At 42.8% G+C, this 17,628-nt stretch overlaps 1 long non-coding RNA gene across 2 annotated transcripts in view; it reads left to right on the forward strand.

Moving 5' to 3' along the window:
* LOC102547623 (uncharacterized) overlaps positions 1–17,628 on the forward strand; it is a 41,405-nt gene that overhangs the window by 3,967 nt on the left and 19,810 nt on the right. Inside the window, exons 1-4 of one of the 2 annotated variants that reach the window (XR_015620957.1) lie at positions 7,457–7,570; positions 7,880–7,992; positions 13,338–13,527; positions 13,777–13,905. This is a non-coding gene — a long non-coding RNA (uncharacterized LOC102547623). Of the gene's footprint in view, positions 1–7,456; positions 7,571–7,879; positions 7,993–13,337; positions 13,528–13,776; positions 13,906–17,628 lie in introns of those variants that run through there. The other variant, XR_015620956.1, reaches the window with a different exon arrangement.

Below are 17,628 nucleotides of genomic sequence, written 5' to 3' on the forward strand. Positions count from 1 at the left end.
TCTATGAGGGTGTTCCCCCACTCGTCTACCTACCCCTTCCCGCCTCCCCACTCTCCACCTACCCCTTCCCGCCTCCCCACTCTTACATTCCCCTACACCGTGGCATCCAACCTTGGCAGGACCAAGGGCTTCTCCTTCCATTGGTGCCCAACAAGGATCCTCTGCTACATAGGCAGGTGGAGCCATGGGTCTGTCCATGTGTACTCTTCAGTTGGTGTTTAGTCCCCGGAAGCTCTGGGTGGCTGGTATTGTTGTTCTCACAGGGTTGCAAACCCCTTCAGGTCCTTCAATCCTTTCTCTACATCCTCCAATAGGGACCCCATTCTCAGGTCAATGGTTGGCTTCAAGCATTTGTCTCTGTATTTGTCATGCTCTGGCAGAGCCTCTCAGGAGACAGCTATATCAGGCTCTTGTCAGCATGCACTTCTTGGCATTAACAACATTGTCTGGGTTTGGTAGCTGTATGGGATGGATTCCCAGGTGGGGCACTCTCTGGACTGAAGGCCTTTCCTTCAGTCTCTGCTCCAAACTTTGTCTCCTAATTTCTTCCTATGAATATTTTTGTTCCCCCTTCTAAGAAGGACTGAGGCATCCATACTTTGATCTTCCTTTTTCTTGAGCTGTGAATTTTATCTTGGGTAATTCAAGCTTTTGGGCTAATATCCACTTATTAGTGAGTGCATACCATGTGTGGGTTTTTTGTTTTTTTGTTTTTTTTTTCCTTGTTTGTTTGTTTGTTTGTTTGTTTTGTGATTGGGTTACTTCACTCAGGATGATATTTTCTAGTTCCATCCATTTGCCTATGAATTTCATAAAGTCATTGTTTTTAGTAGCTGAATAGTACTCCATTGTGTAAATGTACCACATTTTCTGTATCCATTCCTCTGTTGAGGGACATCTGGGTTTTTTCCAGCTTCTGGCTATTATAAATAAGGTTGCTATGAACATACTGGACCATGTGTCCTTGTTTTATGTTGGAGCATTTTTTGGGTATATGCCCAGGAGTATAGCTAGGTCCTCAGGTAGTACTATGTCCAATTTTCTGAGAAACCTCCAGACGGATTTCCAGAGTGGTTGTACCAGTTTGCAATCCTACCAACAATGGAGGAGTGTTCTTCTTTCTCCACATCTTCACCAGCATCTGCTGTCACCTGAGTTTTTTATCTTAGCCATATTGACTGGTGTGAGGTGGAATCTCAGGGTTGTTTTGATACCTAAATATAGGCCATAGTAAAAGCAGTATACAGCAAATAGGTAGCCAATATCACACTAAATGGAGAAAAACGACGTGATCCGCTAAAATCAGGGACTAGACAAGACTACCTACTCTCTCCCTACCTAGTCAATATAGTATTCAAAGTCCTAACCAGAGCAATTAGACAACAAAAGGAGGCCAAAGGGATACAAATTGGAAAGGAAGAAGTCAAAATATCACTATTTACAGATGATATCATAGTATACTTAAGTGACCTCCAAAAATTCCACCAGAGAACTCCCAAACCTGATAAACAACTTCAGCAAAGTGGCTGGATATAAAATTAACTCAAATAAATCAGTAGCCTTTCTCTACTGAAAGCATACACAGGCTGAGGAAGAAATTAGGGAAACAACACCCTTCACAACAGTCACAAATAATATAAAATACCTTGCTGTGACTTTAACTTGCTAGTGAAAGATCTGTATGACAAGAACTTCAAGTCTCTGAAAAAAGAAATTGAAAAAGATCTCATAGGATGGAAAGATCTCCCATGCTCCTGAATTGGTAGGATTAATATTGTAAAAATGGCCATTTTGCCAAAAGCAATCTACAGATTCAATGTAATCCCTATCGAAATCCCAACTGAATTCTTCATAGAGTTAGAAAGAGCAATTTGCAAATTCATTTGGAATAACAAAAATCCTAGGATAGCAAAAATTATCCTCAACAATAAAAGAACTTCTGGGGGAATCACCATTTCTGACCTCAAGCAGTATTACAGAGCAATAGTGATAAAAACTGTATGCTATTGGTACAGGGACAGGGAGGTAGCTCAATGGAATAGAACTGAAGACCCAGAAATGAACCCACACACCTATGGTGACTTGATCTTTGACAAAGGAGCTAAAACCATCCAATGGAAAAAAGATAGCATTTTCAACAAATGGTGTTGGTTCAACTGGAGGTCAGCATATAGAAGAATGCAGATCGATCCATGCTTATCACCCTGTACAAAGCCAAGTCCAAGTGGATCAAAGACCTCCACATAAAACCAGATACATGCAAACTAATAGAAGAAAAAGTGGGGAAGAGCCTCGAACACATGGGCACTGGGGAAAATTTCCTGAACAAAACACCGATGTCTTATGCTCTAAGATCAAGAATTGACAATTGGGACTTCATAAAATGCAAAGCTTCTGTAAGGCAAAGGACACTGTCAACAGGACAAAATGGCAACCAACAGACTGGGGAAAGATCTTTACTAATCTTACATCTGATAGAGGGCTAATATCCAAAATATACAAAGAACTTAAAAAGTTAGACTCCAGAGAGCCAAATAACCCTATTAAAAATGGGGTACAGAGCGAAACAAAGAATTCTCAGCTGAGGAATATCTAATGACTGAAAAGCACCTAAAGAAATGTTCAACATCGGGGTTGGGGATTTAGCTCAGTGGTAGAGCGTTTGCCTAGGAAGCGCAAGGCCCTGGGTTCGGTCCCCAGCTCCGAAAAAAAGAACCAAAAAAAAAAAAAAAGAAATGTTCAACATCCTTAGTCATCAGGGAAATGCAAAGCAAAACAACCCTGAGATTCCACCTCACACCAGTGAGAATGGCTAAGATCAAAAACTCAGGTGACAACAGATGCTGGCGAGGATGTAGAAAAAAGATGAACACTTCTACACTGTTGGTGGGATTGCAGACTGGTACAACCTCTCTGGAAATCAGTCTGGTGGGTCCTCAGAGAATTGGACATAGTACTACCTGAAGACCCAGCTATACTATTCCTGGGCATATACCCAAAAGATGCTGCAACATATAACGAGGACACGTGCTCCACTATGTCCATAGCAGCCTTATTCATAATAGCCAGAAGCTGGAAAGAACCCAGATAACTCAGTTTTTAAGAGCACTTGCTGCTTTTGCAAAGGCCATAGCTTAGATTCCAAGCACCCAAATGGTGGTTCACCATCTGTAACTCCAGTTCCAGAGAATCCAAAGTTCTCATCAGGTCAACTTGGGCACAAAGCATGCACGTGATGCATATACACCCATGCAGGTAAGATACTCATTTATAAAATAATTAATAATAAAGAATGAACCGGGAAGAGATCAGTCGAAAAAGCAAACATGAGGACCCAAGTTTGAATCCACAGAAATCATATTAAAATCCTGTGTGGTTGGATACACTTGGAACCTGCTTCCTGGGGACTAAGAGGCAAGAGGAACCTAAGGGCTCGCTGGTCAGCCAGTCTAGCAAAATGGCCAGCCAGAGAGCCTGTCTCAAAGAATAAGGTGGTGAGAGATTGAGAAAGACACCGATTTTATATCTAGCCTCTATCTATAACCACCCCCACACATATACACACACAAATAAATAAATACACAAAATGTATATACACAAATACATACTCATGCATAACACACAAAGTAAAATTTAAAAAGTAAAATATTTGATAAACAAATAAGTTTGGTAAAACAATCTGAGTAGAAGTGATGGTGCAATCGCTCCTTCATATCTACTTTACCAGGAAAGTAGAACTTGGCAAACATGAAGCTACAGTTACCTAGGAAAGTACTGGGTAATAAATATGATAACCACAGACAGGGTACTTATCAGCCAACCAAAGAGACTCTCTCCTTACACTCAAAAGGAGGTTTGCAGATTAAATCAGTGGCAGACATCTTTCCTCTAAAGTCCTGGGTTCAGTTTGGTCCCCAGCACTAAGGGGAAAAGAAAAATTAAGAAGCAAAAATACAGAATTTGTTTCCCCATAAGCAGAGCACAGGAATAGCCACAGCTATTACCAAATATGAATCATTTAATCCAATTCTATGAGCCCAGAAAGATTATCCTATCTCTTCCATAGTGTCAGGAGACCTACATATGTCCTGACTCTGCCTACAGTCATAAGTTGACTTTATCCTGGAAACATTAAAAGCTTTGGCTTTGTTTTGAAACCATAACAACAGAGAGTGTGATCTTTGCAAAACCAAGGACTCCTGAACCTTGAAGATAATTTTGTAACTAGTTTTGTTATTTATTTGGAACAAGTCTTTTTTCTTTTTAGTAGAGTTTTATTTATTTTTACTTGTGTGTATGCGTGCATGTGTGCACATGTTTATGTGAGCCACTACCAAACGCCGGTGGAGGCCAGCGGGTCTTAGATCCCCTGAAAATGCAGCTGTAGAAAGCGGTGAGCCGCCTCATCTGAGTATTAGACCTCACCTGGGTGTTCTGGGAGAGCAAAGCTGTGTCTCCAGCCCTGTTTGCAGAGCTATCATAGAAACAAACAAATATAAGAAAAATGAAAGCCAGGGGCTAGAGCGATGGCTAGCGTGTTAAGAGTACCCACTGCTCTTTCAGAAGACTTGGGCTGCATTCCCAGTGTCCGCATCCGGTGTCTTAACAACCAGGGCTCCTGATCCAGAGCATCTGATGCCCTTTGGCCCCATGTGCTGTGCACAAGCACATGCACTGTCACACACACACACACACACACACACACACACACACATCTAATTAATTAATGTGCACACAATAATTAAAGGCACGTATCACCAGGCAAAATGAATAAATCTTTTAAAAAAAGAAACAAAAGAAGGAATGAAGAAAGAAAGAAAGAGAGAGAGAAAGAAAGAAAGAAGGAAGGAAGGAAAGAAAGAAAGAAAGAAAGAAAGAAAGAAAGAAAGAAAGAAAGAAAGAAAGAAAGAAAGAAAGAAAGAAAAATGAGAGCTACACAGATTCCCACAAAGAAGGGCAGGTATTTGGCTTGTATGGTGTTCTCTTCCCATGGCTGCAGTTCGCTGAGGAATGCTAAGGCTCCCCGGTATTTCACTAACTTGTTGTGATCTTCTCAGTTCACAGAATAGCCAAACTGAGACTTGGTGGAGCTGAGTCAGAGATCTGTAACTCAAGCTACTCAGGCAGAAGAATCTTGAGTTCCAATCTAGACTAGGTAATTTAGTAAAACTCCTCCTTGTTGAGAGTTAGGCACGGGAGGGAGGAAAGAGAAGAGAGATGGAGAGGGGGAAAGAGAGAGAGAGAAAGAGAGAGAGAGAGAGAGAGAGAGAGAGAGAGAGAGCACACGGCAGCTTATAACCACTGTTAACTCTATGCTTAGGGCACCCAATACCCTCTTCTGGCCTCCATGGGGACTAACCATACATGTGGTGCACTGACATACATGCAGGCAAAGCCCCATATACGTAAAATAAAAATAATAAAATAAAAACAACAGCAAAAAGGAAGCTAATAGTTACTTCAGAACTGTTTATCAAATTTAAAGCTGCAGTCTATTCGCTTGATGACTTATGTGGCTAACTAAGCAGGGTTCTCTGTTTCAATTACTCCTGGCAAGATTTCTCTGAGGCATAGGCGATAGTGATATTAACTCAAGAGATTAAAAAAATCGAGACGATAAGTAAATTGCTCAAGGTTGCACAATTTCAATGTTGTCTCTCTTCTCAACAGAAGTTGCTCCATCAGTAATTGGATGAGGTCATTTTCTGAGGCACACGCTAATGTGGATCTATAAAATTGTCTGGCCACAATCTCATGTTGTAAGACTGGTTCTTCCACCATGATCATTTTGTTTTATTTATTTATTTTTTTTTTAGAGTCAGGCACATTCCTCTACAATGTGAAACATGCAGAGGGACATTTAAAATGTAATCTTCAATGCCCCAATCAAGCAAGGTTAATAGCCCACTTAAGGGTAGGCACAGTAGTGCACACCTTTAATTCCAGTACTCGGAGGAAGAGGCAGACAGATCTTTGTGACTTCGTGGTCTACATAGTGAGTTCTAGGCCATCAGGGCTGCAAAGCAAGACCCAGCCTCTTGTCTCCAGTAAACAAACAAACAAACCCACTTGAGAGCAAGTGCTACAAGACCCCAGTGTGCCTTGTACAGTAAGCTACATCACAGGGGATGGGAAATTGCCATTCTAAGTTTGCTATTCTGGAATATGGTTGCCTTGAGTAGGTCTCATTGTGAGAAACTGTCCTGTGTATATCTGACTTAAATTGAGATTTAAGTTTTCATTTATAAACTGGACATGGTGGTGCTCACGTCTTCAATCTTAGCACTTGGGAGGCAGAGGCAGGCAATCTGCGAGTTCAAGGCCAGCACAGAGTTTCAGGACCGACAGCACTACATAATAGAAACCCTGTCTCGAAAACATTTCTTTGCCATTTGTAAAAGTGTCTCCTTCTCTCATCCTGGAAAAGGAGAGACTCTTAATCACTCTAGACTCTTAGCAACTCAAGTCTTTTGTCTGTTTTTCAGGTCCAGATAAGGAACTTAGGAGGGCAGAAAGAAAAGGGTTTGGTTTTATTTTGTTTTCTCTTTTTCCACTACATTTTGATGGGACCTCAAAGTACTGGTGTGGGGAATCCTTGTGATCAGAGAACAATGAAATAGGTGTGTGGAGGAAGAGGAGGAGGAGGAGGGGGGGGGGAGGAGGAGGAGGGGGAGGAGGAGGAGGAGGAAGAAGAAGAAGCTCTTCTGAACACATGGGGACAAGGCCATCAGTTCAAGACAAGACCTGGGGGTTGGGGATTTAGCTCAGTGGTAGAGCGCTTGCCTAGGAAGCGCAAGGCCCTGGGTTCGGTCCCCAGCTCCGAAAAAAAAAAAGAACCAAAAAAAAAAAAAAAAGACCTGGCTATAAAGTCCAAGGCCTGCACTACACAATGTCCTGACTTAAAAACAAAAATTAAAAAAAAAATGAACATAGCAAAGAAAAAAAAAATGAGGCAGGTAGGTAATGCCAATAGCAAGTACCTATTGTGACACTATGACAGCCTTCTCCTCCTCCCCTCCCCCTTTCTCTTTCTCCTCTTTTCCTTTTTTTTTTTTAAACACATGTCTTGCTATGTTGTCTTGGCTTGCCTAGAACTCTCTATATAGAGCAAGCTGGCCTCCAGCTCACAGAGATCTGCCTACCTCTGCCTCCAGCGTGTTGGGTAAAAGGCGTATGTTACCACACCTGGCTCAGCGTTCTTCAGGAAATGGGCAGCACGTTTTCATTTTATTTATTTTTCTGTGTGTGCATTGGTGTTTCCCCTGCTTGTATGCCTGTGTGAGGATGTTGGATTCTGGAAGTGGAGTTGCAGACAGTTGTGAGATACCATGTGGGTGCTGGAAATTGAACCCAGATCCTTTAGAAGAGCAGCCAGTTCTCTTAAACACTGAGTCATCTCTCCAACCCCTGGGCAAACATTTGCAGTTAAGAGAAGATTTTGGGTAGATAACACACCACACATCTGTCATCTTAGCATGTAAAAGGGACACGCTAGAACGGAGCAATCTAGAGGCAGCTCAGCAAAACAAAACCCGGATGAAAATTGTTTATAGTAAGCCTGGATAAAAAGGTAACGTTTGGCATGGAAATTAAAACATAGGACCCCGATGATCTTCGAGCTGCTGTGATGAACTTTTAATAAGACAGGGCTAGTTAGTAAGATGGCTCAGTGGGTAAAGGCTCAGCAGCCCCCAAAGAATTGGACATAGGGAGTTCAGACCAATTTAGATACATTTTTGTTCTATATTCGATGGCACCCATTCTCCTTAACTTTGCCAGAGATCTCGTGACTATAAAAAGTCCGTGCCATCCTATAGTCTGGGGTCGAATGGTTCATTATGATGGCAGTAACCTCAGATCAAACGTCTTTGTTTCAAAGTTTCCTCCAAACAACGGCCTGATCTTTGTTTGGGAATGGGGCTAACCCTGGAGCAGCAGCAACTCAGCGGAGGATGCCGGAGGGTCCCGGACCTGGATACACGGTAGTTGGCGGTAGGTACTCATGGAGTCTGAGGAAGCAATGTTCTGAGAGAAGAGTGGGGGAAAGGAGCAGTCCGCACGCACGTGACAAGGAAAGACCTGGGCCACCAGCTGGAAACCCAGCTCCTCCCAGGTTTTGACACCATCTGATAAGTTATTTCTCCACCCTAGAAATAAGCCAATTCAAACCGGATTAAAAGTAAAACAAGGCAGGTTTATTGGGAAACTGCTCTCGGGCAAATTCAATGGACCCAAGGACAGAAGCCAGGGAGAGGGAAAGGAAAAAAGAGAAAGGACATGCAAACAGAGAAAGAAAAGAAGAGAGAGAAAGAGAGAGAGAAGACCAAAATATCTGGATTTTATTGGGAAGAGCCTCTCGAAGAAGGGCAGCCCAGTCCCTGGATAGAAAGTTCAGGTTTGGGGATAGGGTGTGCCAGGTAAGGACTAAGGGATGCTGGGAGAGACTGGAGGCCTAGTCTGCTTTGATATGTAAAATATACACCTGGGGGCAGGGGGCTTGTCCCAGAGTCTGAAGGAAGAGTTTACGGCCAAAGTTGATGGCCTAAGTTAGATTCCTTATGATTTACACTGTAAAGAAAGGTAACTCTCCTGGGTTCCGTCCCCAGCTCCGAGAAAAAAAAAAAAAAAAAAGGAAAGGTAACTCTCAAAAGTTGTCCTCTGACCTCCACACTTGCTATGGCATACAAGGTTTGGGCATGTGACACACACACACACACACACACACACACACACACACACACACACAAATATGTAATAAATGTGATAAAACTTTTAAATGCAAGCAATGTTTCTATGAAGATAATCAGTTCTTGAACTTTGACCCCAGTAAGTATTAAACACAGAGACAATTACACCTAACATCAAAGTAGCGTATCTTCCTCATTTTACTGTTTCAAGTAACACTTAAACTCAGAATAGTTCTCTGGCTCTCTTGATTTGATTTCCTGAACAGGAAGCTTGGTTTCTCACCTCTCTGTATACATGCCAACTTAAAAGACATCTTTCACTAAGAGAATGAAACTACAGTGACTTTTAAAAGCTGGGGACTGGTGACCTCTGCTTATAATCACAGAATTGAATAGGTAAAGGCAGAAGGATCAGGATTTCCAGGTCATCTTCTGTTACTTGGAACTGGAGGCCAGCCTGAGTTACTTGAGATCCTGTCTCATAAACAATGACAAACAAAATCCCCTGACATTAAAGGCCTGGGGAGTAGCTGAGTGGCCAAGGGCAGGCTGAGCATGTACAAAAGACCTCCGTTCAACCCCAAGCATCACAAAACAAACAAACCAGCCTTGCAGTTCCGAAGTCCACTGACTTCTCCCACTTCCTCGGTTATCTCTTCTTCATTCTCATCTATCTTATGCTCCAATATTATGGCTTTTTTTTTTCTTTTATGGTAAAGCGAACAAAGAACAAAGATTTATTAAGGAGAAATGGTGAAAACCCCCAAGACAGGAAAGGGTTCCAAGGAGGAATACTTATGGAAGTTCTTTTTAAACATTGTATGTGTGTATTTGAGACACAGTCTCATGTAGCCCAGGCTGGCCTTGAACTAACTGTGCAGAAGATGATATAGAACTCCTAATTCCCCTGCCTCAGTGCAGCAATCCCTCCCTGCTAGAATTACACATGTGCACCATCATGTCTAGTTTTATGCAGTAGACCAAACCTAGCACCTTATGCTTGTTAGACAAGCTAACCCCCCTGCCCCTGCAGGGTGAGATGAGTGTCTGGTTTCAGCCTGCTTTCCTCCAGCAGTCCTCCTTATGACTCAGTATAGCTCTCCATTACACTGTATGCATCTCGGCACCATGGCACCCGCTTGCTTCATCCCCAGAACAATTACCTTTTCTTCCTGTGTTCTTCCACACTCTTGCCCAACTCACACTCTAAGACTACAATCAAGTAGCACATTCATTATCTCTCTCTTGTTTTTTTGCTTGTTGGTTTTTTTTTTTTTTTTTTAAAATCTGGGGGGCTGGGGATTTAGCTCAGTGGTAGAGCGCTTACCTAGGAAGCGCAAGGCCCTGGGTTCGGTCCCCAGCTCCGAAAAAAAAGAACCAAAAAAAAAAAAAAAAAAAAAATCTGGGTCTTTGCTCTGTAGTCCTTGGATGGTGTAGTTTGTGATTTGTAGCCCAAGCTAGCCTCAAACTCATGGCAGTCCTCCTGCTTCAGCCTCTCAATTGCTAGGATTATAAGTCTTCACCAGCACAACTGGATATCTACTTGCTCTTGGTGGTTTGGTTTGGTTTGGTTTTTACAGACATGGTTTCTATGCATAACTCTGGCTGTCCTGGACCACACTTTGGAGACCCAGCTGGCCTCAAACTCTGAGATCTGCCTGCCTCAGCCTCCCAACTGTTTGTTTTGGCTTTTGTTTTTGTTTCTTGGGAGATAAAGTCTCACTGTGCAGCTCAGGCTGATCTGGAACTCACTATGTTGCTCTGAGTCATCTTGAACCCTTGGTGATACTCCTGCCTCTGCATCCCCAACGCTGAGATTTCAGGCATGAACTACCACACATTACACCAACTCGATTCTTATTGTTTACCTAAAACCAGTGTCCCTGTGTGGTTGCCATGGATCAGACACTCAGAGAGGAAGGGAAACCTTTACCAAGTTCCTGTTTTTGAGAACTTTGTGAGTTGATGCAGGACACTAACATTTAGCTCTACAGAGCAGTTTCTAAGTGTTGTGTTATGATGTCTCCATCACAAACAACTGAACCAAAAGCCAAAAGCCAGGTCAGGAGTTCAAGATCACCCCCTGGCTACACATCAAATTCAATACCCTGTCTCAAAAAATAAAAATAATGGCTAAATAGATAAATAAATAAGGGGCTGGAGAGATGGTTCAGTGGTTAAGAGCACCATCTGCTCTTCCAGAGGACCCGGGCTCAGGTTCCAGCGCCCACAGGACAGTTCACAGCTGTCTGTAACTCCAGCTCCAGGGGATCTGGCACCTTCACTGACGTACATGCAAGTAAAACACCAATACGCATAAAACAAAAATAAATAAAATTTTTAAAAAGTAAAAAACTCTGGCTTGGTATGGGGGCTAATGCTTGTCTGTAATCAGCATTGAAAAAACAGAAGCAGGGGAATCACTGAAGTTTTTACATAGCGAGTAGCCAGGACTACATAAAAAGCCTCTGCTTAAAGAAAAGAAGAAGAAAGAAAGAAAGAAAGAAAGAAAGAAAGAAAGAAAGAAAGAAAGAAAAGAAAGGAAAATGAGAAGACGGAGCCTGTATACCCATGCCTGCCTAGATGCATGAAGCCCCTGGCTTGGTCCCCAGAACTTAATAAATTGGGTGTGATGTTGAGCACCTTGAGGGTAGCCTGGGCTACAGTGTGAGACTCTCTCTGGCCCCCAAATTGCTGTTCATTTCTACTGCCATTTATGTACAAAGTGGTACCACCTCTGGAAGAGTTTGGTGGTTCTCTCAAGTAAAGTATAGAAAGCCTACTTCTGAGTGTATATCTGTTGCCCTCAGATGTGGAGGCAGGAGGATGAGAAACAGCAAGTTCAAGGATAATCTAGATGCAGGAAACCAGAACGTAAAGCACAGACTTAGCACCTGACTGCTGGTGGGAAGTAAATTCCTATCCTCAGCACTTCTCGAAGTGGAAGCAAGAGAACTAAGAGAGCTATACACTGAGACCTCAACATTTTTCTCTTTAGAGTACAGTTTAAAGGGCATGGATAACTTGCCATTCCAAACTGGTTTCTTGTAGTCTTTGGCAAGATCCAGACACTCGGGTTGGGGATTTAGCTCAGTGGTAGAGTGCTTGCCTAGGAAGCGCAAGGCCCTGGGTTCGGTCCCCAGCTCTGGGGAAAAAAAAAGAACAAAAAAAAAAAAAAAAAAAAAAAAGATCCAGACACTCCCTGGACCAGTTTCTTATGTGTTAGATAAAGAGGCTGAACTAAAACTCCTTGAAAGTCCCTAATGCTGTCAAAAATCTAAAAATCTAGGGGTCCTGATAGAACCTAAATAAAGGCTAAGCAGCCAATGATTTCCAAACTGTTTATCAGCCAGACCAGAGTTGAAGAAATTGGAACAAAGATCAAACAAGCCTTGGCTCTAACTACTTTCCCCTACCTACAAAACAAACAGCAAACTCAACTCGGGAGAAAATGCAGAGTAGGCCAAGGTGTACATCAAAGCAAAGTGAGCTGCACAAAGGCCGGCTGACTCACTTACCTTCTTATCTCATAGATAAACAGCTGTAAATGGGCCATAAATATAGAGTATCAAGTTGGAACCCAGAAAGAGAAGCAGCTCTCTGAGAGAGCTGCAGAGAAGCCTGTCACTGGGCACTCTGTGCTGAGGAGAAACTAGCTGGACAGCTGGGATGGAGTGGGAGAGGTGGTCTTAGACCAAGGTGTTGTTGAGGTGAGGGGGAGTGCTACCCCGAATGAGGCATGAGATATAAAGCCTTCACAGAGGAATACCATAGGGTGTTTGAGGGTGAGGCACCTTCTCAGCTAAAGGCATTTTATCTTAGTGGGCTCAGTTCTGAAGACACAATCTGACCACTCACAGTCGGGAGTTTCTGAGCTCACCAGAAATGCAGAATCTCAATGAACCAAAAAAAAAAAAAAAAAAAAAGAACCAAGAAATGCAGAATCTCAGGTTTAACCTACATCTGCTGAATAGAAAAGTGCCTATAAGGACAGCATGGGAAATCAGTGTCTTTACAGGATCCTTGCAATTCTTTGCAGCAAAGCTTGGGTCTGGCTGGAATGCTAGTTTCGCAGACGGTCAGACATTAATCATGTGGGCTGTACCAGTGGTTAGAAAACCACTGAGCACTCAAGCCATTACACATAGAAGGTTTCTCTGAAAGTCTTAATAAAGACACCAAAGACAGGGTTTCACTGTATAGCTTCGGCCGTCTTGGAACTTATTCTGTGGACCAGGCTGGTCTCAAACTCACAGAGATCTACCTCTTCTGCATCCTGAATGCTGGGATTAAAATTGTGCCATCACACCCAGCAAGAGATTAACTCTTACAAATCATTTCATTTAAGAAATAAAGGGGGGGGAGGGGCTGGAGAGATGGCTCAGCGGTTAAGAGCACTGACTGCTCTTCCAGAGGGCATGAGTTCAATTCCCAGGAACCACGTGGTGGCTCACAACCATCTGAAATGGGATCCAAGGTTCTCTTCTGGTGTGTCTGAAGAGAGTGACAGAGTACTCACATAACACAAATAAATAAATCTTTAAAAAAAAGAGAGAAAGAAAAAGAAAGATAGCCTTATAGTCTTTCCCAGGAAAAGTTTGATGTAAGTATAGATTAAGTCTAATCAATCTTGGTATGTTTCAAGTGCAGATCAATAAAGCAGGCTAACCTATGAAGACGGAAGAGCTCAAATCTTCATTCCACCTTCCATAGTAGGGATTGAAGCCACAGCCTTTCATGTGCTAAGGCACACACTGAGCAAATTCCCCACCCGAACCTCCTCAGTACAAGAAGCTGAAGTCTTGCTGTGTGATAACTCTCATCTGTACCATTCATGAAGGTTGGTTCTATCTCTATTTCATTTGTGTAATACAGTAAATTACATAATCAATACTTGATAAATACTCGGGGCCCAGAGAATACTGGTTCGGTATGTTCAAGGCCCTGAATTTCATCTTCAACACACAAAAATATAAATTAAATAAAATAAGTTGAATGAATATTGGCACAGCTGGCAAATTAAGTTTCTTTCTTTCTTTCTTTCTTTCTTTCTTTCTTTCTCTCTTTCTTTCTTTCTTTCCTAATGTAGCTCAGGGTGGCCTCCAACTTGTTATATTGCAAGGCCTGACCTTGAACTCCTGGTCTTCCTGTCTCCAGATACAACTGGGAAGGGTACCATACAAGATTGGGAGCAACTTCTGAGCAAAGAGTACCTCAGGTTTGCTTTTCAAAACATTCTATGTCCTATTCAAAATAGTCAGCGTCGGGGTTGGGGATTTAGCTCAGTGGTAGAGCGCTTGCCTAGCAAGCGCAAGGCCCTGAGTTCCGTTCCCAGCTCCGAAAAAAAGAAAAAAGAAAAAAAGAAAAACAAAAAAAAAAAAAAAACAAAATAGTCAGTGCCCTATTGCTGTGAAGAAACACCATGACCATATCAATTTTGTAAGACAAAATGAAGCATTTGATTGGGGCTCCCTGGACGTTTCAGACGTTTAATCCTTTATTATCATGGTGGGACAGTGGGAAATATGGGGCACACACGCAGTCCTGGTGCTGGAGAGGTAGCTGAGAGCTCCTAACCTCAAAGCCCACCTTTTTCAAATAGTGCCACTCCCTGGTGACCAAGCAAATCTATGAGCTATGGGGACCATTCTTATTCAAACTACCACACCTGCCACATCCTGCATGGCTCCAGGGATTGACCTGGCTAGAAGGGAAAAGAAGAAAAAAATGTAGACAGAGAAAAGCTGGGGTTGGCTGGACTTGGGTAGTTGATGGAGGACTGAAGTATCCTGGAAACTCAGTGTGTTTATCATACACATTTGAACAGGAAGAGAGGCTGTACACGTGAATCGAGGATGCTGGTTTACCTAATCTCATTAGGAATGGTGTTTGTAGAGAAGCAGTCTTCAGGCTATGACCAGCTGGGGACGAGACTGAGAAAGCTGTGACAGATGTTTTCTGCACGTGGTTCCTTTCATGAAGCAGAGGGAGGCTTTGACTTCTTCTGAGCCTCATTCTGGGAAGACTATGCCACTCCCATGGGACCGAGGCTTTGTGGGGTACTTGATGTATCAGCAGCACACAATTCACTCAATACTTCACTCAATCCCTACAATCCCCATCACAAATTTAGTAGACATTTAGCATATTTGCTGGAGGAATACGTAATAGAATGAATGGATTTTTACCAAGCATTTGAAAGACAGGTCACTTTTCTAGGAACAAACTGAAATTGGTATGGACACTGGGTAGCCTTAGAAGAGCCTGCCATACTCTAGTCCCTACGTTCTCACGGTCAGGAGGATAAAATGACCTAACACTGAAATGGAACATAGCTGGATGCGGTGGCATGCATCTTAATCCCAGCATCCTCAGCACCCAGAGGGCAGCTCACTATTGTCTGTAACTCCAGCTCCAGAGGGATCTAACACCGCCGGTCTCCTCAGGTACCTGAGCACACATGCATACACACACATATCCACAGAATTTTAAATCATAAAAGTAGCTGGGTATGTGGTCTACTATATATCTTTTTTTAAATTTTTATTTCATATGCATTAATATTTTCCCTGCATCTGTGCCTAGGTTGGAGACCCTAGAACTGCTGTTATAGACAGTTGTGAGCTGCCGTGTGGGTGCTGAGAATCGAACCCAAGACCTCTGGAAGAGCAGCCAGTGCTTTTTTTTTTTTTTTTTTTTTTTTTTATTAACTTGAGTATTTCTTATTTACATTTCGAGTGTTATTCCCTTTACCAGTTTCTGGGCAAACATCCCCTAATCCCTCCCCCTCCCCTTCTTTATGGGTGTTCCCCTCCCCATCCTCCCCCCATTGCCGCCCTCCCCAAAACAGTCTAGTTCACTGGGGGTTCAGTCTTAGCAGGACCAAGGGCTTCCCCTTCCACTGGTGATCTTACTAGGATATTCATTGCTACCTATGAGGTCAGAGTCCAGAGTCACTCCATGTATAGTCTTTAGGTAGTGGCTTAGTCCCTGGAAGCTCTGGTTGGTTGGCATTATTGTTCATATGGGGTCTCGAGCCCCTTCAAGCTCTTCCAGTCCTTTCTCTGAATCCTTCAACGGGGGTCCTATTCTCAGTTCAGTGGTTTGCTGCTGGCATTCACCTATGTATTTGCTGTATTCTGGCTGTGTCTCTCAGGAGAGAACTACATCCGGTTCCTGTCAGCCTGCACTTCTTTGCTTCATCCATCTTATCTAGTTTGGTGGCTGTATATGTATGGGCTACATGTGGGGCAGGCTCTGAATGGGCTTCTTTGTGTTTTGTTTTTGACTTTACACACAGTAGCATGGAGGTCATTGTGGACATTTAATTCTCTCTTTTTACCGAGTGTGGTCTGAGGACTGAATTTAGGTTGTTAGGCCTGGTGGCAAGTACATTTACCACACTGAAACATCTTACACATTTTCTTATTTGTTTGAGACAAGGTCACACTACATAGCTCTGGCTGGCCTAGAACTCAGTGTGTAGACAAGACTGGCCTCCAACTCCTAGAAATTCACCCGCCTCTGCCTTTTGAGTGCCGGGATTAACATCTTCTTCTTCTTCTTCTTTTTTTAAAAGATTATTTATTTATTAGGTATGAGTACACTGTAGCTATCTTCAGACACACCAGAAGAGGGCATCAGATCTCATTACAGATGGTTATGAGCCACCATGTGGTTGCTGGGAATTGAACTCAGGACCTCTGGAAGAGCAGTCAGTGCTCTTAACCGCTGAGTCATCTCTCCAGTCCTGGGATTAACTTCTCGTTAATTTTTTTTCAACAAGCATAACTATTATTCCTCTTGGATAAAAAAAGAGTAGAATTGCTGGGTTATATGATAAATAGCAAAACTTTTAAGGAAATGGCCAGAATGTTTTCTTTTATTTATTTATTTATTTATTTATTTATTTATTTATTTATTTATTTTTTATTAACTTGAGTATTTCTTTTTTTTTTTTTTTTTTTTTTTTGGTTCTTTTTTTCGGAGCTGGGGACCGAACCCAGGGCCTTGCGCTTCCTAGGTAAGCGCTCTACCACTGAGCTAAATCCCCAGCCCCTAACTTGAGTATTTCTTATATACATTTCGAGTGTTATTCCCTTTCCCGGTTTCCGGGCAAACATCCCCTCCCCCCTCCCCTTCCTTATGGGTGTTCCCCTCCCAACCCTCCCCCCATTGCCGCCCTCCCCAAAACAGTCTAGTTCACTGGGGGTTCAGTCTTAGCAGGACCCAGGGCTTCCCCTTCCACTGGTGATCTTACTAGGATATTCATTGCTACCTATGAGGTCAGAGTCCAGGGTCGGTCCATGTATAGTCTTTAGGTAGTGGCTTAGTCCCTGGAAGCTCTGGTTGCTTGGCATTGTTGTACATATGGGGTCTCGAGCCCCTTCAAGCTCTTCCAGTTCTTTCTCTGATTCCTTCAACGGGGGTCCTATTCTCAGTTCAGTGGTTTGCTGCTGGCCTTCGCCTCTGTATTTGCTGTATTCTGGCTGTGTCTCTCAGGAGTGATCTACATCTGGTTCCTGTCAGCCTGCCCTTCTTTGCCCTTGTCTAATTGAAGCCAGTGCTTTTAACAGTTGAGCCATTTCGCTAGCCCAGTATACTCTGCATCTTTAATCCCAGCACTCAGAAGGCAGAAGCAGGCAGATCTCTGTGAGTTTGAGGCCAGCTCGGTTTACTAAGGAGTCCTAGGCCAACCAGGGCTATACAGAAAAAACTGTTTTAAATAACAACAGGAATGGGGAGATGACTCAGCAATGAAGAGTATTTACTACTCTTGTAAAGCACTCAGGTTTGATTTCCAACACCCATATGGTGGCATATGAACAACTTTAACTCCAGTTCCAGGATATCTGATATCTGACACCTTCTTCTTCTTCTTCTTCTTCTTCTTCTTCTTCTTCTTCTTCTTCTTCTTCTTCTTCTTCTTCTTCTTCTTCTT

Source organism: Rattus norvegicus, chromosome 5, assembly GCF_021556685.1.
Source record: "Rattus norvegicus strain SHRSP/BbbUtx chromosome 5, alternate assembly SHRSP_T2T, whole genome shotgun sequence".
Classification (NCBI taxonomy): Eukaryota; Metazoa; Chordata; class Mammalia; order Rodentia; family Muridae; genus Rattus; species Rattus norvegicus.